Source organism: Ictidomys tridecemlineatus, chromosome 6 (assembly GCF_052094955.1).
Source record: "Ictidomys tridecemlineatus isolate mIctTri1 chromosome 6, mIctTri1.hap1, whole genome shotgun sequence".
Classification (NCBI taxonomy): domain Eukaryota; kingdom Metazoa; phylum Chordata; class Mammalia; order Rodentia; family Sciuridae; genus Ictidomys; species Ictidomys tridecemlineatus.
Window position 1 is genome coordinate 39,194,674 of NC_135482.1, and position 25,579 is coordinate 39,220,252.

Here is a 25,579-nt window from a genome sequence, read left to right on the forward strand (position 1 = left end):
TGGATTAATCCATTAGTATGGATTAATAGGGTGGTAACTCTAGGCAGGTAGGATGTAACCGGAGGAAGCACATCACTGGGGCATGCCTTTGGGGTTTATATTTCATCCCTGGAGAGCAGAACTCTCTCTGCTTCCTGGCAGCCATGTCCTGAGCTGCTGTCTTCCTCTGCTCTTCTATCATGATGTTCTGCCTCACTTTGGGCCCAGAGTTATGGAGTCATCCATCTATGGACTGAACCTCTGAAATTGTCAGGCCTGATAAACTTTCCCTCCTCCACGTTGTTCTTGCCAGATATTTTGGTTACTGCAACAAAAAAAGTTGACAAAAACAGTCTGTGTGGAAAATTCCAAAGGATTAAAGAAAGTAGACTCTCAAGAAAGCTTAGCAAGGATACAGAATACAAGTTCAACATAGAAAAATCGAATTTCTACCTATCACCAATGAACAGTTAGAAATTACAATAAATTCATTGTTAGGGAAAAGGAAAAATAACTTCACAAATGATCACTCTACTAATTAAATAAGCTGAAATAGCACTTAATATTTTTAAATTATAGATGCAAAAATATTAGTGTTAATAAAGTTTAGGAAAAAAATCCCTTCTTCCTGCATGATGAAAGTAAAAAGTAATCTAACTTAAACTATCTCCCAGGAAGAAAAAAACTATTTCCTAGGGGAAAAATAATTATTGTTTTAAAATGAATTTTCCTATATTTAGTGAAGAAATAGCAATCTTGATCTTCATGTATCATTTCAAAAGTGTTTTCATCAATGAATGTCCATGTCTTCATTTTTTACATTTTAAATACTGTAGAAATAAAATATCTGTGAATGTATACTGCATATTTGAATGTATATTTCAAGGTGACCTGGTTCTAAACAAAATAAGATAAAACAAACATCCATTGCTAAGTTGTCTACCAGATCCTGGACAGTGATGTAGCATTTATGTCAACCTGCCCTTCCGTGTCCATGGCAGACATCACTACTCACAGCATCTTAGAATCTTTCTCAGCATAGCACCACCTAACCACAGAGTTAACATGCAGGTTGAAACTTAAAATCCTAGAGTCATAAAACCAAGTTCAAATTCCTTTGGAAATTAAGTTTTCCATAATCTAACACTGTTCTACCCATTTGTCCAGTAAAATTATCTTGGCTTTTTTCTCTGTCTTGTCCAAATCTTCCCTTTCTTCCAGGCCCAGCTTAGTCTCTACCTTAATGATAAACCTGCCCTTAATATCTGGATCCATAGTGAATATTTACTTTAGTGATCTCCTATTCCACATATCATAAATACCACATTTTAATGCTTCATCTATTCTCCTTTTGGGTCATGAGTCATGGCTTTAATTCCTCAAGCTGATAGGTGTTCCATCCTATGATTATTATATAGTCTTCCTATCCCAAAGATAAAAACAGTAAGGAACTCGACAGCTGCTGTGGGTGATTTTTCTGGTTAGTTATCAGCATCCACACTCCAAAGGAAAACTAAACTGAAAGGGTACTGCATCACCTTGGCCAGACAACTGCATCCATTTCCACTCAATTCTTTTAAAGCACCCCAGGAAGAAGTTCATAGGCTGTGCTGTGATGAGACTTCTCTGGCCATTATATAATAATAATAATAACAACAACAACAACAACAACAATAATAATAGTAATAAAATAGCCGGGTGTGATGGCACTTGCCTTTAAGCTCAGCAGCTCAGGAGGCTGAGGCAGGAGGATCGTAAATTCAAGGCTAGCCTCAGCAATTTAGTGAGATCCTAAACAGCTTAGTGAGACCCTGCCTCAAAATAAAAAGGTCTGGGGATGTGACTCAGTGGTTGATCACCCCTGGGTTCAATTCCTGATACAAAAAATAAATTAATAATAATATCCCTAAGTCATGGTGATTTTTCACCTAAAGATAAAAAAAAAACATAAATACTAATTGTGCATAATGCCAGTCTGGGACTATAATTTTTTTTTTTAGTTCAGAGTAAAGAATTACCCACAAAATTACCTATCTTAAGATAACCATTTTGGTAAGATCAATGTCAGGGTAAGATAAGAAAACTGAAAAAGAGATTAGCTCCACATGCTACCTCAATTCTAAGGCCAGACCTATGAGGAATTTTCACTCTGTAGCTGTTATCAGAGGTCTACCTGACCACCAAATAAGGATGACTGGAACTGTGATAGTTCTGCATCTCACAAATCTGCAGAGGTAGAGCTTGGTTTAGAACATCTTCTACCACCAAATGAACACACATAATTACAAAATCTGTGCTGAGATGCTGCTGTTTGAGACAGGCTATGTGAATTCAAAACTCACTTTGAACACCTGCCATCTCTACTCTGGACACATTATGAACCCCTCCTTAGGCATTCCAGGCTTTTGAAGTATAGAAATGCCATGACATCAGCTGATTCCCTGTATTTATCTAATAATTTTGAGGTGATCTCCTTGTTTTCTAAATACAGGACATGTTCTACTCCAAATTTAACGAATTTTAAAAGACAAACCTAGACATTGGGGCCCATAAAGAATTATCCAGTGTGTATATTCAAACAAATAAATAAGAGAGGAATGCCTAATGAAAAGGTCACTGCCAATTATGTGTAAATAAAGAGCTGCTGCTCATTTATGATCACTAAACATTACAAGTAATTTGGAATAATTTGTACATATAGTTCTCTATAACACATTTTTCTTTTCAGAGTAATATTTCACATCTTCTGAGTTTTTTCATGGACATCATCACACTGAGTGTTCTGCACCATTATATATACACAAAAGCGGGAAAAGAGATTGAAATGCAATGAACTAAAATACGAATAGCGTAAATTAACTCTGAGTGACAAATGTACTGAGACATTTATTTCCCTCTTTACTTTTTGGGTTTTGCAAATTAAAATGTACTATTTATCATTTTGAATGACTAAACTATACTATTTTTATATTTGGAAAAAGAAAATAATTTGAAAAATTTGCCGTCTCATGCTGAGCTCCTCATAGAAACACTGTCCTAACAGGGATCCTTTCAACATTATTTAGAATTTGAAAAAATTCTATTACCTTCTGTGGTGAGAATAAAGAGGAAGATGAGATGCTGATTATTTCACTAGAAGTAACAGAGCACTTAGTGGTTTAATAGCACACACAGGAGCATACACACATGCACACACGCATACACACACCCATACACACATAAGATATAGCTCCTTTAAATACAAAGTTAGAGTTTGAGTATAATTATAAATCAAGTATTTTTCTAAATCTTCTTAAAACAAGTAATATAGGTTAACTTTCTTCATTTTATAATCACCGCTTTTCTTTCATTTTACAAATTTTTCTCTTCACTTTTTTCTGCTTACTCTTTGATGACAGAGAAAAGGTATCTATTTTAGGTTTACTTGGCTAAAATATGGCATTACAATACATTTATAAATCTCAGATACTTAACAAAAGCAGATTTACTTTCCAATCTTTTAATAACATCATTCAGAACTTGGGAAGAGAGAAAGACAAACAGGCCAGGAAATGGGTACCCTCCCCCATCAGTTTGTGAGTCTTATTTAATGAATCTAAAGAAAATGAAATTAATTTTACCTTGGAAACATAAAAGGAAAAATCATAGAGCTTACACTTGTTTATAAAGCTCAGAAGTGATTATTCAAATATTAGGGTACAAATTCTGGTTCTAAAACTCTTTTTTGAATTTTTAACTAATTCTCGTAATTTAGGTCATTCGTGTTAATTTTACTAATATAGAAGTATTAACAAATGATCATCTTGCTTTCTAATACTAATAAGAAGTTAAAAAAGCTAATTTTTATTTCACCACCTCGACTCCACCCCTTTTATGTTTTATTATGACACAAAATATATGTAAGTCTAAGTCCCATAAGAACTAAGGCTATGAAAAAGGACATTGATCTTATTTGTCCCAAGAACGCCTTCCAGTTCTATCTTTCTCTGGTTGCCTGTTCCACCAATGAATATATAATTTAGTTTAGAATTTCTCTGTTAACAGCAGAACTTGCAGCTTTTTGAATGATCAGAGTAATCCCCTAGAGCCATTGTTTACAGTGATTTTTTTTTTTTTAATTCAATGCTGTCACTGCAGGGAGTTTTCTTCTCCAGTACACCAAACTTTTGACAGTCCATATGGTCTTAACGAATTTCCCAGGTGTTAAACACCATCCAACCTGTATTTCTGGCAGCCTACAGAGGGACTTAAGTCTGCCTTTGTCATTTTTCCTAATGCCGCCTAAGTTTTTTTTTAGAGAGATGAAAGTTTAAAGTGGTTGGTGGAAATAATAGTTTTGAAGGCTTGTATTATCAGGGAAAATGTACTGACAGAGAATTCAAGTCAGAGAGGGAAACAAAAGCTATTCACTTGATAAAATCATTGGAAGACTATTATAGGACTGGGTTTGAGCTTTTAGTCCTTGTATAGATTGCAGGGACAAAATTCTGTCTTAAATTCATAGTAAAAAATGGTACACAGTCTTTACACCCAGTTGTAAATTTAGGGTGAGCAACAAATTTGTCCCATTGTCAATCTTGCATATTATAGGATTAGAAATTAATTTTTTCAACTTAAAAAATACACTGATCATTATAATGTACAATCTGGCATTTTTTAAAAGTAGCTGCTTAGAAAATGATCCTGTCCCTATATTTTTAGTTCACCATTGTGTAAGTCAGACTTTGGGAAACAGAGTACTACCTCCCCTTGACAAAGCCTAATATATTGTGCTCCCAGCCTCCAATCCCCACCTCATAACTGGGGCACAGACTCAATAAATATGGTGTACCTACATAGAATTTTGAATCTAGCATGAGAATTCAAGGAAGTAGAGACAGTTTATAATTTCTTCTCAGTTTTGGCAGTATCCAGAACCCAGTATCCAGTGATAATGTTGGCAACAGAATTAAGAATCTAAGAGCCTAGTGCTGGTATTGCCAGTGGCATTATTATAAGCAAACCATTCCTCAGTGTGATTTTGATATGTACCTGGCTCTCCTCCCTTTTCATTAATTCCATAGTCTACCTGATGTCCAGCTAACAAATATTTCTCCAACTTGAGCTAATCATAGTTGGTCTCGTATCTTATATAGTTACAGGTTGCTAGGGATAAAGGGTAATCATCTACTTATCTCTGTCACCTTATTTCTCTAATTCCTCAATTTTTACCAACAGTGATGACAGCATTATCAGTTGTCTCCAAAAATCCATACTTTCATTTTTTCCTTCAATTGCAAAATCCCTGATTCTAGTTAGGCACATGGCCACTCAACCAAATACTACTACATCCCCAAATTTCCTTGCCATTAGATTAGTTTATATAACCAAGTTCTGGCCTGTGAAATATGAGTGAAAATGGCAGGTAGAACATCCCTGTCATGATAGAATGGAAAGAAACATTCTTCACAGTTGACCTTCTCTCCTTCCTGCTAGCTAGAAGGCAGGCATGTCCATGGGAGTAGCAGCCACTGTTTTAGAGATGGAAGCTACAAGTTGGGAATGGCAGAGCAACTATGTGGAAGGAGTGTGGGTCCTGGAGGAAGTGCAACCTATCACCCTGGTCTGCTTACCTTGGAACTATCTTTTATAAAATAAACACACTTCTGACTTTTTAAAGGCCATTGTAATTTTGGGATTTGTTGCAGAGCCAAACCCTCACTCTAACTGATGTGGCCATAGGAATTTTCAACTACATTATACAGTTACTCATCAGTCATCCTCTATTTGGGGTTCTGTTGGAGCCTCCTCCTGAGAAAAGGAGTACTGCTTCATGTGCCTGCCACTTGGAGATTTTTGAAATTTGGTCACTTTGTTCACCAAATATAACAGCATAGCAGTAACAGAAGTGAGAAGAAACTACAGGGGGATTGCTTGGCCATTTGGCCCACATGGCAGAAATAGAAGTCCCAGCATTGCATAAAGAGATATAGCAAATTCTAATGAGTATGGAAAGGTCAGGCCTTAGTTTTACATGCTGCTTGAAAAGTGGCATGAGGTCTTTCAATAGTACTTAAATAATATTGTCATGCTGGTTTCTTTCTGAGGTTCATGCCACACTGCCTAAATAGAGGAATAAATCAAGGAAAACAACTGTGTTGCAGTTTTTGATACTCACTTTTGTTACTGACAAAACTGCATGGAGTCAACTTTTTATTTATCGCACTGAACTACTATTCCAAAAGTAAATCTCTCTCTCCAATTAAATATGATCTCTTTTTTATAAATTAAAGTTAACAAAATCGAATGCAGTTTTAAAAATCTTCTTTCTTTTCTCAGCTCACAGTTGACCATTCCTACATGCACAAGATAAAAAGGGTAGGGAAGCAAGTGGCTTTGCTGAACATACTGGTTTGTGGACAAACCATTACTGATGTCATGGGACTGCAAGCACATTGGCATCAGAATGAAACTCTCTGACTACTGTAAATTACTGTGCCATGTTAGAGCCTTGACTTGACCCAAAGTACATCACAATGGGTGTTTTCTTCACCTAAATCTTCCCCCGCCCACTCTGGGGTAAAAAGAAAACTCTGGAATCTCTTCCCATCTGTAGCTCTTGTTCTATCACTGGGGGGATGGTGGGAGGGAAGTCTATTTCTGCGTTGCTGCAAGTATGTAAAAGTTTATAATTTCCAGGAAGTAATATTAAATCATTAATCATTACAAGCATGCTGGGGCTGGGGCTCGGTAACAGAGCACTTGCTAGCATGTGTGAGGCACTGGGTTTGATCCTTAGAACCACATAAAAATAAACAAATAAAATAAAGGCATACTGTCTGTCTACAACTAAAAAAGAAGAAGGAGGAGGAGGAGGAAAAATAATTACAAGCATTAAAATTTCTATCAGTATTAATTTTCTCAATCTATCTAGAAGACTAGAAAATTTTAGGTTCAGCTGACATTCTAATAACAAACAAAAAAATGTATGGCATAGAATGATCTTTTTGAAACATCAATTTCCTTTCATATATATTAGAAAGCAAAGAAATGCGATAACTTCTTCCCTCTGTTCTGAGATTTATCATGACAAGTATCTCTTATAGTAGGAAGATGACCAGCTAAGAACTCCTCTGCCAAAGATGATTGTTTTAAAGTCCTTGTAACGTTAGCTTAAGGCCGCCTGAGAGATGAGCAAAGAGATTAATCACAGACCTCTGAACACAATCAAGCAAACAAAGCCAAATGGATAATGTTTCCCATGGAACTGTAATCTTTGGATGCTGGGGTTTCTTCTATCACATAGATTCCATAATAACTATAAATTCCATTAGCACTAAATACCCACTGAACTCTAAGCCCATAAGAGAAATGGGACCCTGACTCTATAATATCAAGATGGCCAATTCAGTTTGTTTCAACAACTATTTACAGAGTGCTTCTACTTGCCAGGCATTATGGTAGATGATAAGAATACAGTAGTGAATAAGACACAGTTCCTACATGTTTCTGCATGCATCCAGTGTAATGGTGATTACAGACCCTGCAATGGATCATGTCAGAGCACAGTCGTTAGCACACTCACAAGCAGTAAAAGAATCTATGTTCAAATTCTAACTATGTTACTTAAATTCCTGATGCTTTGATTTCCTCATTGGGAATAATAACTGTACCTGGTTTATAGAGCTGTTGTGAGGATTAAGTACTTAATCACTTAGAATGAACCTCAGTGTAAAGTATCCAATAACTGTAAGACATGTTGATTTAAAAAAAAATTGCAGAGTTATTTGAAAGCAAACTGTCAGAAACTTTGCCACATGTTATAGAACACTTTCTGGGGGAAAGATGCCAAGCAAAGAAGAGGGAGGATCTGGCAGAAGAAATAATAATGAAAGGCATGAGACCACATGGCAAAGACTCATGGGCATTGCCAAAATGAGATTTCAAAGAAAGTTCCTCCAAAGTTCAATCTAACCATTTGCTGGTTTTGTGTATTAAAAAACTTGATAGAAGATTCAGCTTTTACCTGGATATTTGGGCACCAGAAAGATCAAGACTAGGAGCACACCCAGACAGTGCAAGCAACAGGAATGCAGCGAAGCACCTCCTCTATGAGGACAATGGATCGCACTGGGGCAGGAGTAGTTGGAGTCACAGTTCAGCAGACTATTGTGGAAGTTGAGCAGAAAAACAAACTAAAGGTAGAGTCTACAAAAGTAGGAAGCAGAGGGTAGGTTCAAAATATATTTGAGACCCAAAATCCTTAAGACTTGATATTTGATTTTTGTGGAGTAAGGGAGAAGGAGATATTGTGAGTGAATCCCAGAATTTACATTTGAGAAAATGAAAGTATGGCACATTTATTTAATCAAAAATCCTGTAGAAAGAAAAGATTTCAAGAAGGAGCACATGAGTTCAGTTTTAAATAGTTTGAGGTTCTTATAGGACATTCAAAGGGGACATCAAATGAGTACTTGGACACTTATGTGAGGGCCTAGGGAGAGAAGTCTGGGATGTAGTCTTAAACATACCCATGATATGTCAGGGTAGAATGAAATTACCCATGAAGATGAAAAAAGAGGGTCCTCATGTGTAGTCAAAGGAGTTTCAGCATTTAAAGATGAGAGATAAAGAGAAAATTCTGAAGGAAAATTAGAAATAACAAAAGATGATAGGAAAACCAGGAAATTTTAGTTTTGTAGAGGACAAGGCAGAAAGCACATTAACCAAGAAGGAAGAGGTGATAAAACATACCAAAAACTAAAGAAAGTTAGAGTGGCTAGGAACTGAATATTGTCCTTTGAAGACTCTTGGTCCTTGATGGTCTTACCAACAACCAATCAGAGAAGTGCGGTAGATGTAAGCAGATTGTGTGAAATGAAAAGTCAGTGGGAGATGAGGGAGTCTGGCTTTGAAGTGGAGGAGCCTGCTGGGGCGACAGCTGCCAGGTCTTGAAGAGGCCTGCAGGACTTGGGTGATTGCTCCTAAGACAGGAAACACTAGAGGATGTTCACTGCCTGTGGCATAAAAGTGAGTGGCAACTGTGGGAATCTTCAGCAAGCTTTCCTGACTTTGAGTATGTAGCTCAACTATTCCTGCATCTGAGAAACCTTCCCAAATAATCTAAACTAAGTCAAGTGACCTGCCCATAGAGAAATATGTGTAGACCTGTACTAAACTAATTATCATACTATAATTATGGATTTACTTGTTGCTTTCACTCACTAAAATAGAATCTACTTCAGAATTGGAATCATTTATCTAGTATCATCATCAATTCACTACTGAAATAATAAGGCCTAGGTCATAAATAAAGTCAATTGTATTTATTTGCTAAACTCAAATGTCCAATTCTTTCTATTTTTTTTAAAGTGTATCCAGACAGAAAGGCTAGAGACTTTTTTAAAGGCCTAGATCATGAGAATTCCAACATAGCTGAATTTAATGTATCAAAATGTGTTGAAACAAATAAAATTACTCAGACTAAATTATTTCTTCTCTAACTTTCCTGTAAATACCATATTTTATTAATTTCTGCATCATCTGGAGTCCAGCAAGGCACTGAACATAAACCAGGGGTTCAACAAATATCTATTAATTGGTCTTTGTTTTACTGCATGAAATTTTGTGTATATAAAACACAAAGGTTGCCACTAAATATTGTGATACAACAGCCATAAACCTTCAGTGTCAGTGGAACAGCTTGTGTCACCCATCAATTTGACAAAGATCGTTCATACAAAACAGCAGGTAAGTGAATCATTGTGAATAAGACCACCGTTTGCCACATAAAATAGATATATTGGTCTCCCTGCAATATGTAATCTTCTTTAGCTGTCAAGTGATTAAATTGCCAAGCTTAAATTCTAATTATTTAAATGTGTTGGTGTTGGAACCTGATAATAAAATTAACCTGCTTTCAGGAAACCTTCTGATGGGCAAAGCAATTGTCTACATCATAAAAAACAAAACCTTTTCTAAGTAGAAAAAAATTATAAGTTGACCACTCCATTGTTCTCTATGATGAAGTCACATAGAACATTTTCCCTCTATGCAAAACACAGTCATTTTGTTTGCTGCTACTCCTCCTACTGCCTCAGGCACAGATGCACTGGGACCAAAAAAGTCAGAAAAACAGCTAGAACTCCAACATACTGACATTCAATATTTCTTGACTAAAGGAACCTTGCAAAGGATGGGATTTCCTCTCCCAACAGGTCACACAAGTGTCACTAAGTTTACATCTCTGTGGCATAGGTCATTGATTCACCCACATCTGTGTTTTCAGAAATAAAATAATAGTTTGTAAAAAAAAAAAAAAAAAAAGACTGTTGGTAGGAGACATTTCAAGGTATGAAGCCAGGATAATACGCGGTTAAAAACATGGAACCAACCATTAGGGAAATGGTACTTTTTAGATCTGGAGCACAGGTAAATTCTTCTCTCAGTTATTCTGGAATAACAGGAGGCCCAAAGGAAGCTGAAAATTGAGGCATCATTTCAAGGTATTAAATGATAATTATGCCGGACTAGGTAATTTAGAATCTAGGTTACTTTGGGAGGAAATGATTACCATGAGCACATTAGTCTAGCTCTCCTTCCAGATTCTCACTGAAGTCATGAATGGAATACCCAAACGAGAAATGCTGCCCCAGCACTGCTGAACAGAGAAAAAGAGCTCCATCTCTCCATACAAGAAATGGGGGAAAAAAAGAGAGAGAGAGAGAGAGAGAGAAAATAAATGGAAAGATTCAGTGGGAATCAAAATCCTAGGGGCAGTATATAAGAGAATACTCCAACCAACATTTATTAACCAGAGAAAACAATCAGAGGCAAGGGCAGGAAACATGGCCATGGGTAAAGACTTCCTCTTTCCTGCTGTTCCAGACTGAGTGCAGGACCAACACTGAAAGGCTCCATGGTTTCCTTCTAGCACAAACAGAATCAAAGCAGGCAAGAACTGGGCTCTTATAATTCAGGAACAATTAGTCCATAACATAGTGCAAAGACATGTCTCCCTGCCATGGTGACACACAGCACCAGCTTCCTTCCAAATCCAGTCACAATGGTGGTTTACTGTGAGTTTTTGTTGATTTGATAGTTTGGTTCTCTCCTACTTCCTTCTGTTTCAACTTAAAGGACCTCTGAAAAACATTTGGGGAGAACAGGACGTCTATCGATTTCTAACAGAACCCACTCAACTCCTACAGATGTTGGCAAGCACAGGCAACCTTCTGGAAGCAAAAGAAGATGGAACACCACGAGACCTTAAAATATGAGGAGCATAAATGAAGGCAAGTATTTAGAAAATTCACACTTAACCATCGACTCAACAGGTATTTCTTGAGCACTTACTATGCGCTGTGTACTGTGCACGGTTTAAAAGACGAATCAAGAGAGCTCTAACACCTTCTTTGTTTTGCAGGAGAACTTGGATGCCTTGAATATTGATTTGTCACCAGAATCAAATCAACCTTAAGAAAATATCTAATCCATGCACCCACAGGTTTAAGGGAACATTGAGTTGATACTACAGTAAAAGGGACACATCTATATATTAAAAATTAGTTGGAAATGAAAACATAATCATCAAATTTAAAGCTACAACAAAGTTAGTTAAAAACATAGAAAATCAGTAAACTACAATATAAATTTGAGAAATTCACCTATAACTCTTATGAAATCCCTAAAAACTCAAACTATGAGAGAAGACAGGAAGAGGAAGAGGGTGGGAGGGAAGAGGGGACAAACGGGTGGGGAGGGTGGGTGGGAGAGAGGTAGCTTTAACATGTGACTAACAGGAATCCCAAAGAGAAAAAAATAATCAAAGTCATGACAGAGGAAAATTTGCTCACCTAGAAAGGGCCAGACTTCTTTGTGGCAGTATGTATTTCTAATGTGTATATGAAAATTCTAGGGACCAAAATAAAGCTAAAACAATGTTTAAAAAGAACAAAGTTTGGTGCTAACACTATTCAATTACAAGACTTTCTACAAAGCCACAATATTCAAGATAGCATAGTATTGGCGTAAAGGTAGAGAAATAATGCACTGAGATAGAATGATCCGTCCAGAAAAGACTCACCCTTCTCTGTCCAGAAAACTTCTTTTTCTAAGGTATTTTTAACTGGCAAAACTATATATCTCATATGCAACATGACATTTTAATGTATGTACACATTGTGGAATGGCTAAATCAAGCTAATTAACATAGCCATCGTCTCACATATTTTATCTTTGTGATGAGAACATTTGAAATTTATTCTCTTGCCAGCTTTCAAGTATACATTTTATTAACTATGGTTGCCAAGTTGTACCATACATCTTAGTTTCTTCCTGCGAACTGAAATCTTGTGTCCTTTAACCAACATCTTCCTAGTCCCCTTCCCTGCCAACCTCTGGTAAACACCATTCTCTGCTTTTATGAGTTTGAATTTGTTAGATTCTGGATACAATTGTGATCACACAGTATTGGCATTTCTGTGCCTGGCTTATTTCACTTCGCATGATGTTCTCCAGGTCCATCCCCGTTGTTCCACATGACAGGGCTCCATTCTTTTTAAAGGCTGAACAGTATTCCACTATGTATAAAAACTACATTTTCTTTATCCATTTATGCACTGATGGACACTTAGGTTGATTTCCATTTGTGGCCACTATAAATGATGCTGTAATTAGCACAAGAGCACAGATATCACCTCATACTGATTTCCTTTCTTTTGTACATTTGTCCAGAAGTGAAATTGGCTGATTATATGGTAGTTCAATTGCTTTTTTTTTTTTTTTTTGGATTTACAACATCAGGTTAGCATTGAAAGTTACACTGTATTTAGAAAAAGATTGTGTTCATTTGTTCAATGTCCAAAATCCTGAAGGCTATTTAAATAAGGTTTAGTGAGTCTGCAGGGAGCAAAGCATTGCAAACCAGTCATTTGCCTTTGATTGTAGTAAAAAATTTTCCCCTCCCTTGTATGCTTTTCAAAAGCCAGTGGAATTCATGCCACTTGCAGAATGTGTGATCCACTGAAAAACAATCCCGCTCATCTTAATCTGCTCCAATGTAAAAAAGGGAATGACAATACTGTAACTGTGCTACTTCCCTCCTGGGTTACTTGGATGCCTTGCAAGGAGGCTGTGTGAGAGCATTTGATGGCCTATAATGTGCTGCTGTAAACAGCAAATATGGCCTCAATTTTTTTCCTTTTGTGTACCTATGATTTTTTTTCCAATTGGAATTAACAGCTGCTTCTGTCAAGAACTCATTTCTTTACTTCTAGAATCAGGGCTGATTATGTGAGTTGCTCTGAACAACAGAATGTGTCAGAAGTAATGTTGTAAGAGTTTTGACCTAGGCTTTGGTTTGTCTCTTGGGAACCACAAGTTCATGATACAAGGCAGAGCCATCCCAGTTAAGGACATCCTGGACCAAGCAGTCGCTGGGCAACTGTCACAATACCATGAGGAGAAGAGCTGAGCCTGGCCTAACCTGCAGAGCCCCCCAGTCACTAGCTGAGTAAATGGTTATTGTCTTTTATGAATACATTTAGGGTAGTGTTTGAAATAGTTACAGATAACTATTATACAGGTCACAGATGGTAGTTACAATAAGAAAATGTCAGGAAAAAAAAAGTTGTCATTTTCTTTCAGAACAGAAAGATTTACACTTCACAGTCATGAAGGTAAGTTAACCCAAAATTCAAAGTTAGACAAGACACTCTAATGAATAATAAAATTTTGAAGATTGTGAAAATCCTGAATAGTATGATTTTGTAATCATTTTCTTATATGACACATACTCATGTTTCTGGGAAAAATAACATTTACAATGATAAGCATTAGAAAGGCAATATGTCAATCAATGGAAGGGTAACTGATGTGATACAGCAATCTGTATACGGGGTAAAGTTGGGAGTTCATAACCCGCTTGAATCAAACTGTGAAATATGATGTATTAGGAACTATGTAATGTTTGGAACGACCAACAATAAAAAAAAATTTACAAGCAAAATTTTTGAATCAGCTGTTGCTAATTCATTAAAGACATCTCTTGAGAAATGTATCTATTCGTCTTGAAAAGTAGTTATTTCTTTCACTTGGAATATTATCAAATAATCTAAAATTAAAAAAAAACTTTAGAGATCATCTTATTTAGTGTCTTACTTAATTGGAGAACCCATTCTCTATACTGACTATTATGCACTCTTTGTGGTAGTCAGACATCATTCCTTTTAGTCACTTCTGTGATAAGGAAAGGAAATTTGTCAGACTTCCACTTCTGGAATATGGAGTAATTACAAGCTTAGATCTTGGTAATGTTTATATGATTAATTAGAGCTGGGCACTGGAACACTGATGCAGGTATCACACACACAAAATTAGGATTTATCCAGGTCTCTACATTTCTTCTCTAGTATAAAATAAAATAAAATTCAAAAATAGAAGGATTCACTGTGTTTGAGGCAGCCCTTTTGCATACCAGAACAGACCTAATCATCAGAACCTCTTTCATCCACCCACAGACACTAACTTTGCTGTTTGGCTTAACAGAATTAACCTTCAACACACCTTTCCTAAGCCACACTACCTTGTCTCCAAGTCAGTACTCTTTCTACTCCTGCTACATCTGGCAGGGACCCCCAAACCTTCAAATTCCTCCCAGGTGGTTCTGGGAATCCCTGGGCAAATACAACACTGGTTCCATGGACCAGTCCTCTTGGCTACCAGGTAGCATATGACAATTTCTCCTTTTCATGCTTCAGGAGATTATATGTAATTAGGTTCCTGATTACTGCTGCAAAGCAGCAGCCATGTTTAGGGTGCCCACTAAAGGGGACTTTGTTGCTGGGAAGCAACAGAGCCAAGCCTACTTCTGCAAACACCTCCTGGTGTTGTGACATGTTGTCCACAGCTGTGCCCACTAGCTTGGTGTCTGCTCTGAGGGTCGGCTGCTCACCTCTGTCAAAGCTCCTACAACCTTCTCCCTTTGTATTGAATCCTCTGGTATGAAAGATGCTGATACCTCTTGCTTTCCATGGACTACAGAGGTGATGATGGGATAGCTCCTATACTTTCTGTTGATGATTTGTGCGTGTGTGTGTGTGTGTGTGTGTGTGTGTGTGGTGTGTACGTGTATGGGTGGCAGGGGCAGCAGGGGTGAGGGGTAGGGTGTGTTCTCTCTCCAAGGGTTGAGTATGAGTCTGTAGAGGTTCAGTCACAAAACAATCCAAGAGACAGAATCTGAGCTAATACATTAAATTACAGACCTTAGAAGTCATCTTGTTAAACCTCCCAAGTAATTCTCCCTAGCCTTATCCTTCTGTCCTTAAGAAAATGTCAATAACTCAATTATCTTCTCTGGGGGTGAGTTCTTCCCCAAGGCACCTGAATGGTTCATATAGTTAGAGCTAGAGTTCCAGATAAATACTTGTATTTTGTTTTACCTTCTTAGTAATAAAGTATCAGAAATTCCTTGTAACTATGAGAAATATGTATATCCCCCAAAAGGAGGCCAGATATATAAGTCCTTGAGAGGTTTCTTGCATCTGTACTTTTTCTGATAAACAGATCCATTGGGATGAGCATTGCTTATGATTATAGTGCATCAGAAGTGGCAGGGTGGTGCCCAGGGAGGAAGATGAGAAGGAGAGAGGCAGATTGTTATGGTTTAGATGTGGTGTCCACCAAAAGCTCATGTTTTAGATAATGCCCGAAGGTTTAGAGGAGAAATGATTGGGTTATAGCCTTAGCCTCATCAGTGAATAATCCCTGATGGGATCAACTAAAGTGATAGGGTTGGCTGGAGGTGATGGGAATTGATTGGGGCTTGGCTTTGAGTATATATTTGTATCTGGCAAGTGGAGAACTCTTTCTCTGCTTCCTGTTCGTCATGTGAGCTGCTTCCTTGTGCCACACTCTCCTTCCATGTTTAGCCTTGCCCCCAGCCCTAAGAAATGGAGCCGGCCTTCTATGGACTAAGACCTCTGAAGCCATGAGCACTCAAATAAACTCTTCCTCTTCTATAGTTGTTCTGGTCAGATCCTTTAGTCACAGCAGCAAAACATCTGACTAAAACACTGATGCTTTGGGTCTGAGAGTCAGCAGACAATCTGAGCCTGATTCTAGAATATGCCTGGGGTGTAGGAGGTGTCCAGAGCAAGAACATCAGGAATGACTACTAAGAACAAGATGCAGCATCAGTGACCCCAGCTGAGGCCAGCCCGAGGACCCCTCCCTGCACCCTAGTTTTAAAAAGGCCACCTCCCCAACAATCTACCCTTCCCTTCACACTGGTTCTCTGTTGCCTCCTCCAGCAGGTCCACTCAACATCTTTCTGTCCTAGAGACTACTCTGCTGTCCAATAACTTCCTTGGAAACCTAATAGGAAGGCAGGGAGGTGTACATCCAAGCAGATGTGCTACCTTGCAGAGGGTGAGAAAGTTAGGGTCTTTGGAGCCAGACTCAGGACATTGATCTAATCTAAATCAATGGCAGAAAGGAATAAGAGCAAGGATTATCCTCTTATGAGTGGGCGCTGTACAGTATTCTTCCCTATTGGCCCTTCATAACATCCTTCAAGCCATGCTGGACAATGGAAATCCTACTATAAACACCTCACAGTCGGTTTGGTATTCCTATCTCAAAGCATGATAGGTTTTAAAATATTTGATGGCAGCTATGATGCCCCCTCTGTCTTCCTTCCTTTGGGCTAAGTTTCCCTTGATCCTTCAATTAGAAAATAAGTATGCCTGAATAGAGTCATTTGAACAAAATTCCCAGCAGCCTCATTGAAGCAAGGAACCCCATCTGCAGTCATCAGTGTAAACATTAAATAGGGAAATCCCTTTGATACTGTCTACAAGACAGCCATCAACACAGTGGGCCCTGCTAAACAAAGTCATCAGCATTGGTGTGATGAGAATTACACAAATTAAAAAGCTGTACCCAAGTGAAAAAAAAAAAAAAGATTGCTTTGTTTTGCAAGTAAGCTGTCTGGCATTGTTCATTGGTATTGGTCTCACCAGCCAAGAGATTTGTCAGTTCTCTGAGGACAGAGCCAGCATTTCATATCTCTTCCCACTGAATTTCTGCCCAGATGTGGACACACAGTTTGTGCTTAGAACTTCCTTAATGGTGTGTGAGTGGATGGACTGGATGCTTGGTCTTTCTTCTCTCACTTTTAAAACCAAAGGATAGAGCTGTCTTCCAAAGCCAGCCCTGGACTGTGCGGTGTGTTCTAAGACACTGACATGCTGAATGGAAGAGCTCCAAGAGGGAAAAGTTTAAACATAAAACAATCCCATTCACAGACCTCCACACACCTCTAGCGAAGCTGCATCCCTTATTTGATGGACACTGACGTTGGAGACCTGAAAATGTCAACTTTAGTTTAAAAGAGTTTAGAACCCCATTTTAACAAAAGGATCAGTAAGATGAAGAGGATAACATTTTTAGAGAAATGTGACAATGTCTAGTTAAAGAGCAAATAGGAAGAAACAGTTCAAATAAATTCCAACATAATTGCCTATCACAAAATTGATTTCTATAGCTTTATGTACTGTCTATAGCTTTATGTATTCAATCAATATTTATTTAATACCTGCTGTGTGCCAGAGTACTATCCTGAAGCCCTGAATTATTAGCAATAATTGACTCATCATCATTAACTATCATTAGAAAATTTATTGCTGCAATAGTTCTGCATAAGGAAAAAACACAAACTCAAAACCGCAAATATTTTTCTTGCTTACAGATCTTCAGATTACTCGGGATTCATCTGGGGCACAATTGGGTTTCAGTCCAGGTTGTAGTGACTCTGGTTTATACCACATGCTTTCCTCCTGAGACCAGAAGCTCTCTGTAACACTATCTTCCCAGGGAGGACTCTGACAAGAGCCCATTTGGAAACAATCACCTCTACCCATGTTCCAATGGCCAAAGGAAGGCATATGGCCAAGACCAACTTCAGCACAATCGAGAAATAAAATCTGCCTACTTCAGTGGAAGGAGCCAAAAGGTCAAAAAGACATGGACATATAATTCTTAAAGAGGGAACAAGGGAAGAATTTGGTTTCAAAAACAATCCAATCTATCATAAAGACATAAACTCTGTGCTTAGGGAGTTTAAGTGAGGAGGGGGAGTAAATAAATAATCATTAAGTTCAAAGAGATTCACTAAATCACTTTTAATGTAGTTATATATACTGAATGTATTTAGCATCATATTTTGCAGCTGTTGGGAGAATAAGGGGGAAAGCTAGAGGCAGGGAGACTAGTTAGTAACCTATAACAATTATGTGAGAAAGGATGGTGGCCTGGACTGTGGTAATGACCAAGGTGGTCGAGAGAGAGAGAGAGAGAAGGTTAAGGTATATTGTAGCAGACTTGGTCACCCTCAGATGTTTCAGGTGGAGAAGAAGCAGGAATCCAGGATGCCACTTGAGTTTCTGGTTTGAATAATAAAGAAAATGGTGTCAAAGTGGGGAAAGGAAGGGGAGAATGCCATAGCCTTTGCTGTCAATTCCCTCCAATAATCCCCTTAAAATGACTAAAGCCCAGAGTGCCAAACAGCACATGCTCCTCCCTCCCCAACCCCAGGCAAAGGAAGGGGGGTTCTTAGGATATGTAGGGTGGTGGAGTTTTAGGTTTTCCTAAAACGGAGAGGTGTTACTGGTATTTTTCATTCAGGGGCCCAGAATGATAAAGATCCTGAGGTGCCTGGAACAGTCTCACAGAGCAACATTTGAATTCTTCCGCCTGAAGCACCAACACATCGCTGTTGAGAACCACTCGCCTAGCCCCATGCAGATAATCACATCCCATTCTCCAGTGACTGGCGTAAAAACACAACCTGTGATTCCACCCTGAGCAGTAAGACCTAAGACAGGAATTATGAGAGAGCTTCCATGAGGGGTTTCTTACCTATAGACAAAGACCCAGAAAGAAACAGCTCCCTTTTCTTCTGAACACTAGATGCAATGGCTGGGGCTTCTGCAGACATCTTATGCCAGCACAAGGGCAAAGCCCATGAGGATAAAATAAAATAGAGTGAAAAGAAATGAGGCCTTGACAACATCACAGATGCCTGGTCTAACAACCTCCACACCATCACCAATCAGGATGTCAGACAGCAAATTTCCTTACACTTTAACCCACTTCAATTGGGTTCTTTTATTATCTGAGTAAGAAGACAATCTAAATAATAAAAAAGAAAACAAATTTGAGTTCCATTTGCTGAGAAAGCTGTATATGAGTCTATACCTCTCTATTCATGAGTTTATAGCATTTAAGCAATATCAAGGGGTGTGTGTGTGTGTGTGTGTGTGTGTGTGTGTGTGTGTGTGTAAATAAATTTTCTGGAGGAAAGTGCAGTGAACCAGACCTTCACAGGTTACACCATTAAAGATGACATACATAAAATCACCAAGCATTTGATAAATTATTCTGGCCTTTTGCTAAAGTGTAGGCAAGATGTCTGCTCATCTCAAAGTCATGAAGAACATGCTGAGCTGTGGCTTCTTGTTGTTTCATGGATGCTTTGTTTCTTCTCCATAATTAAATGATAGACTCTCAGAAAACATAACCAGAATACTTCATTCCATAGCCATCATAACATCAAATAAAATGCAAGGCACTCTGCAGGTATTCATTGAACTATAATCTTTTTAAAACCTTGTATCCTTATAGTTGTTGGTTAAAGAATAGTTTTGTGGGCCATGTCACATGCCTTATCCCAAAGAGTTACAAACTAGAGAGCCACAGACACGCACTGCATGGCTTAACATTTAAAATTTTTTGAATCATGTCATTGCCAATATTGGGAAATTGGGAGATTTCATATTAAAATTTGGGGTTATGGCTTCATCTGAAGGTTGGTAGCACTGTTGCCATTTTCCTGCCTGTCAGCAAAGAGCTGACAACCCTGCCCTGCAGCCCCTAGGCTCCAATAGCTACTTCACTCACATTTCAGTGGTGCCCCTTCCTCTCTCTGGGATCAAGGTTACTTCAATGCAATTACTACATTGCAACAAGTGACCTGGTTATAACATTGCATGATCCAGAAGCCTACCTTTTACGATAACATTATAAATCAGTAAATTCCTAGATTGTTCTTCCCTTCCTACCCACACCCTCTGTAGTACTTAGTCACAGTATTGGCTGTCCGTAGTTTTAACCTACATGTATTACCTGCTAAAAATGGAAGAGTCAACCTTGTATGATGGCTTAGTTAAAGATAAACTTACAGTTTTCCTCTTTTTTTGGGGGGGGGGGTCTACTTTTTGGTATACTTTACCCTGTTTACCAGAGAGAAACTTCTATTAGGGAGATACAGGGTAAGAACCACAGTGGAGCTGGAGCTAAGACAACCCTGCCCTGCAGCTCTAGCCTCCAATAGCAAAAGGGAGAGGCAGCCCATCTCTTCATCTTAGTCATAAATAAAAAGGAAAAGACTTTTTAAAAGTTTTCACCTGCTTGGTGATCCACTTCAAACAAGAATTGAATTATTTACATTTGAAGACTATAGGGAATAATAGATTTCTCAAAGTGTGTATCATAAGCTTTATTTATGACACCCTGTTTTCTTTTTTAAGCATTACCTATTCTCATAGGTCCCCCCGCAACATGATGAGAACACATTTTTCAGCGCATGAGTTGTCGTGCTGTTCTGTTCATTCAGTGCACCAGCCAACAGACTCGCTCATTTAATCCATTTAAAAAACACAAAGAGGTTAGACATTGGGGAACCAGCTTATTTTCCCTTCTCATCTAAGGTTTACTAAAATAAAACAAAGCTATTATCAGCAGCTGCATTAAATTATAATTGTGAATTTTTGTTCATGGGTACACAGAGCTACTCTCTTCTAAACTCTATGAACCACATATCCAAAATGTTCTACAGAGCACTATATTTAAAGGCTCTGCATTGACAGCTGGCAGATGATATTAATGTAAGAAAGCAAGATTTGGTATTTCTAACTGCAGAGAAAATAGAAAGCCAACTCTCCTGAGAGCGATGAATTGGACAAATACCCTTTATGTCATTCAACCAAGGCAAGAAGTGTAGTAAAGGAGAAATGTAAATCAGTTGCTCAGACGGTCATGGAAATGCTGTGACTATATGGTCAGCCTATAATAAGGATGAAAAATGAGATCACCACTGCATTTGTCTTCAAAATTTTCTTTTTCTTCCTTGAACATAAAATATTCTGATGCCTTTACTGCACAAATATAATGTTCTCTCTCTCTCTCTTTTTAAATCCTCAATGATGTACTTAAAGAGAGTGTGCAATTAGAGACAGACAATAAGTAGTAATAGGAAAAATGAGCCTCCATTCATTCAAGATGTTAAAGAAAAGACTAAGTTTTAAGATTATCTTGACTTGAGAATATTTTTTCAGCGACAGAGGAATATATTTAAAGTAGTAAAGCACACTATAAAATTTTCAAATATAATTGTACCAGGGAGGGATTAGGCAAATCAAGTGTCCACATCTGTACATAGGGAGAGGCACCTTTTACTGAAGAATTTTGACAAGATGCTTTTAGGTCCTACACTGCATAAAGAGTGCACCTACTATGTGACATGAATGACACGTAACATCTGGAATGAAGCTTTACTGCGGCATTTCTCTTACATCCTTCCTACAAGAGACAATGGAATGCCCAATAAAGCTCGAATCAACAGAGTAAAACAAATTAGCACTGGCAAAATGCCTGCTTGTCCTTGTTTCAGAAGATTTAAAGCTTCAGGATGCTGAGCCTATGATAAATTCCACTCACAACCACACACTTTCCTAGTAATGGCCAGCTCCAATGTTATCTTTAAGCTTCAAAAGTAGAATTCTAATTTCATCATTCAAAGTAAGAATATAAGTATTTAAGAATATAAGTATCTGCGTATGGATAAAGTATATATTGTTATATATCACTGATGTAATCTAGAATACAGGAATAGAGTCCATGCTTATAACTTTATTCAGGAAGGAAATGCTATGACAAGCATAAAATTAAAATATTGTCCTGTTAATTCTTTACTTTAAAAATTTTCTAAATGTGAAATTGAGTGATTTTGTAACAGTGAATACAGATCAGAGGCACTAAAAATTCTCAGGGAGCAGTTCAAAACTAAGATTATATAATTTTAAGAAGATAGAAAATAACCCCCTAACTGCTTAGTCATTTGGTTGGATTTTTCAAATACATGATGTGTCAACTACTTGGCTTTCAACCATGTATTTTTTTAATGTTTTAGTTGTAGACGGACACAATATCTTTATTTTTATTTATTTTTTTTATGTGGTGCTGAGGATTGAACCCAGCTCCTCACACATTCGAGGCAAGTGAGCTACAACCCCAGCCCTCAACCTTATTTTTAAAATAAAATGTGGTGAAATATTAAAGTTGTTTAGAGAATTCCCTGTGTTGGCTACTTAACACTTTTATCTCTTTGCATAATCATTTATCCATCAAATATTTATTGAACACTTACAGCATGCTAATAAGTTCCAAAAATACTACTTAACATTTTCCATAATCACAATATGTACTGTATTGTGTATATAATACTGTTTTTATATTCCTCTGTCTACTCATCAAAATATAAAACATATAATTGATCTTTAGGTGATAAAGAAGAATCATGATAATAGTCTGGCCCAGTACTTTCCTCACCTAGAAGAGAGAGCTTTGGAGCTGTTCCCGGGGGAAGATGCTGTCACAGGCCTTTCCAGGCAGGATTAAGAAAGCCCCAGCAGCTGGGACCTGTTTTCAATATGAAACCAGCATGAAGGGCTTTACATGAATGACTGAAACTCGAAGTTCAGATAAGCTGGAAGGTTCTAAGAAGGGGATGCATTAGTCTTGGTGTTAAACCAAAGAAAATTGATTAGATCACAAAATGGGTAGGTTTGACTTCTGATTCCATAAGCCTAGGAAAATGAAAAAGAGCAGCACATTATTTATCAGTCCTCCACCCATCCTAGTTAGAAGAAGATAAAGATTAAAGGTTATACATAAGAAAGGCCACAGGCTTAAGTCAGATAAGACGATGATTTGTGTGACAATCTTTGACTCTCCAAAATTTTAGGCTTTGGGTAGTTTCATTCTTGAAATTTAAGAGTTCAAGAAAAATACTACCTTATCTTTTTATTCTAAGACAGGACAATATTTGCCATGTTCTACTCCTTGGACTGGGAATGCCCCTTTATTGGTTAAGTGGTACTTTTCCTTGATCATATTTATTTACAACATCTTATTGTTAATTTATAGCAGCTTCTTAGATGTCAAAGTGTATTGACCTATTGAAATTGAATTTTGGTCAAATGCAATGGTAAGAGTCCTAGGAACTTAGAATGGGGTCAAATTAAAATGAAAATAAACAGCTTTATTTTACTCTCCATCTGCCTTTGAAGAATATCAAATGGTTATATTGGATATTATATTCGTAGACATAGAGAACATAGCACCTAAAACATAGCAGTTGGATGGCTAGGAAATGAATTTCTAAACAAATATAAAAACCCAGCAATGATCACAATCATTGTTCACCATTTCTTTGCAGAATAATGCAGATTAGTAAAAATACAGAAACCATGTATTACTTAGTGATTGACAACCAGACTTGTTTGCTGATTCTAGTCCAATGCAGCCTGTTACTGAGCCTGGCTCCAGATTCACAGGGTAGAAATACCATAAAGCTATATGAATCATTGAAATGTCATAACTTCATGTCCTTAATACAAGTAATTTCTAAATTCTACTGCACTTTCTTACGGAATTTATTATTCTAATGTTGCTCTTTGATGATAATAACATGTAATTCTCATATTTGCTAAATTTTTCTGCATCTAAGAAACCAAAGAAACTTTCTCATTTATGAAATGAAGTGGAATTACTGACATTAAAGGTTCTGGAAAGCCTACCCTTTATTTTTGACCCCCATAGGTTTCAGTGAATTTGAAAACCAGACAAAGAGGCTATATAGGATGAAAATAAACTGTCAGATATATTTAGCACTCTCTGGCACTGGGTATTGGGTGTACTTGAACAACATAAAGCTCCCTAATGCTCTCAACCACTGTTTCCCCAAATCTAGACTTTGGGGTTCATCTTGGGGAAGTCTGGGTCCACGAAGGTCTCTTATCCAAACATATGCATGGACCATTAGAGGGTATACAACATACTTTATGGAATGACAGGAATAAGGTTGCATGGTGACTCCTCCACCTAGTATTAAACTTGAGCCAATGGATGGCTTCCTGACTGCTTTTTTGTTCCATACTGCCTTCCTTTTGGGGTATAGGGAATAATTCCTCTCAAGAAACTCAAAGAAAAGATGACTATTTCCCTTGAAATTTTTTTTTGTGAAAATATAATGCTTTCATATTGCTTTTATGTTCATTAAGAAAAAAAGAAAGAAAGAAACTATTGTTTTTCCACAATACTTTCCAAAATTGGTAAATGACACAACATCATTTGGCCAGTTCCTCTCTTACCCAGTGAGTGATAATTATGATGATAAAATCAGCCGTCTCTTCTACAGACTTGATGTGAAATCTTCACAGGATGTATCAATTTCATCAAGCATAGCACCTCACAAGTGCATCTGAATATGCGTCCAGTGAGAACCTGTGTTTGTTTCACACCTGGGATGGTCTTGGGAGATACTGGCCCATGCTGTCAGGCTGGAAAGAAGCTCTCCTACAAGGTCACTTTGTGTATGAATTGATCAGCTCCATGCCAGGAAGTATTCATAGCATGAGACAACAGGAAAGGCCCTGCTCTCACACTTTTTTTTTCTGAAAGATAACTATAGTCAATCAGTAAAAGAAACACATAAATGAGATCAATTTATGCAGTGAATATAATGGAAGATCCTAAACTATTCAATGTTATAGTTACTGAACTTCACCCACCAAAGACTGCAGAAAGGAGGACTTTGGGTTAAGTGGTTTAGAATGCTCTCTGAAGAGAAACCATTGGACTGAGACCTAAATTACAGTAAGACACCAACCAGGCCCCAAAAGGGAGCATGTCAGAGGTCCTGAGATATATGGTTAAATTTTGAAGGTGGAAAGCTACAGTTTTAGTTTTCATATGACCCAGCCTATTTTAGTCCAGGAAAGTCACTGGAATGCAATGTTACTATACAGTTAAACAGCCCACTCCTTTAGAAATAACACATGATAAGCCAGCAGGAAATAACATATGACCGATGATGAATATTGTGGTGTTGACCCACAATGTTGGATGAATAAGCATACATCCAGCGCCTATTAAATGCCAGGCACTGATAATGGTTCTTTTATATCCTTCTCACTTTCAACAAATGTATCCCTTGTTCCTTCAGCAAATCTGGACTGAGCTCGCAGGCACTGTACTTGGCATTAAACTCAAACACGAACCTAACTCAGCACTTCCTGGAGGTCACTTATACTCAATTACTGGAAATACGCAATAAAACAAGTCATGTGATAATAGCTTGATCAACACCATCAAATGAGTACAACTTGGACACCACAGGTGCAAGCAAAGTTGTTACATGGGGAAGGGAGTCAAGAAAGGATGAAGTAACACTTCAATGAGGCTTTTCAGAAATGCTAGAAAGACCCAGGCTGCATGTCTG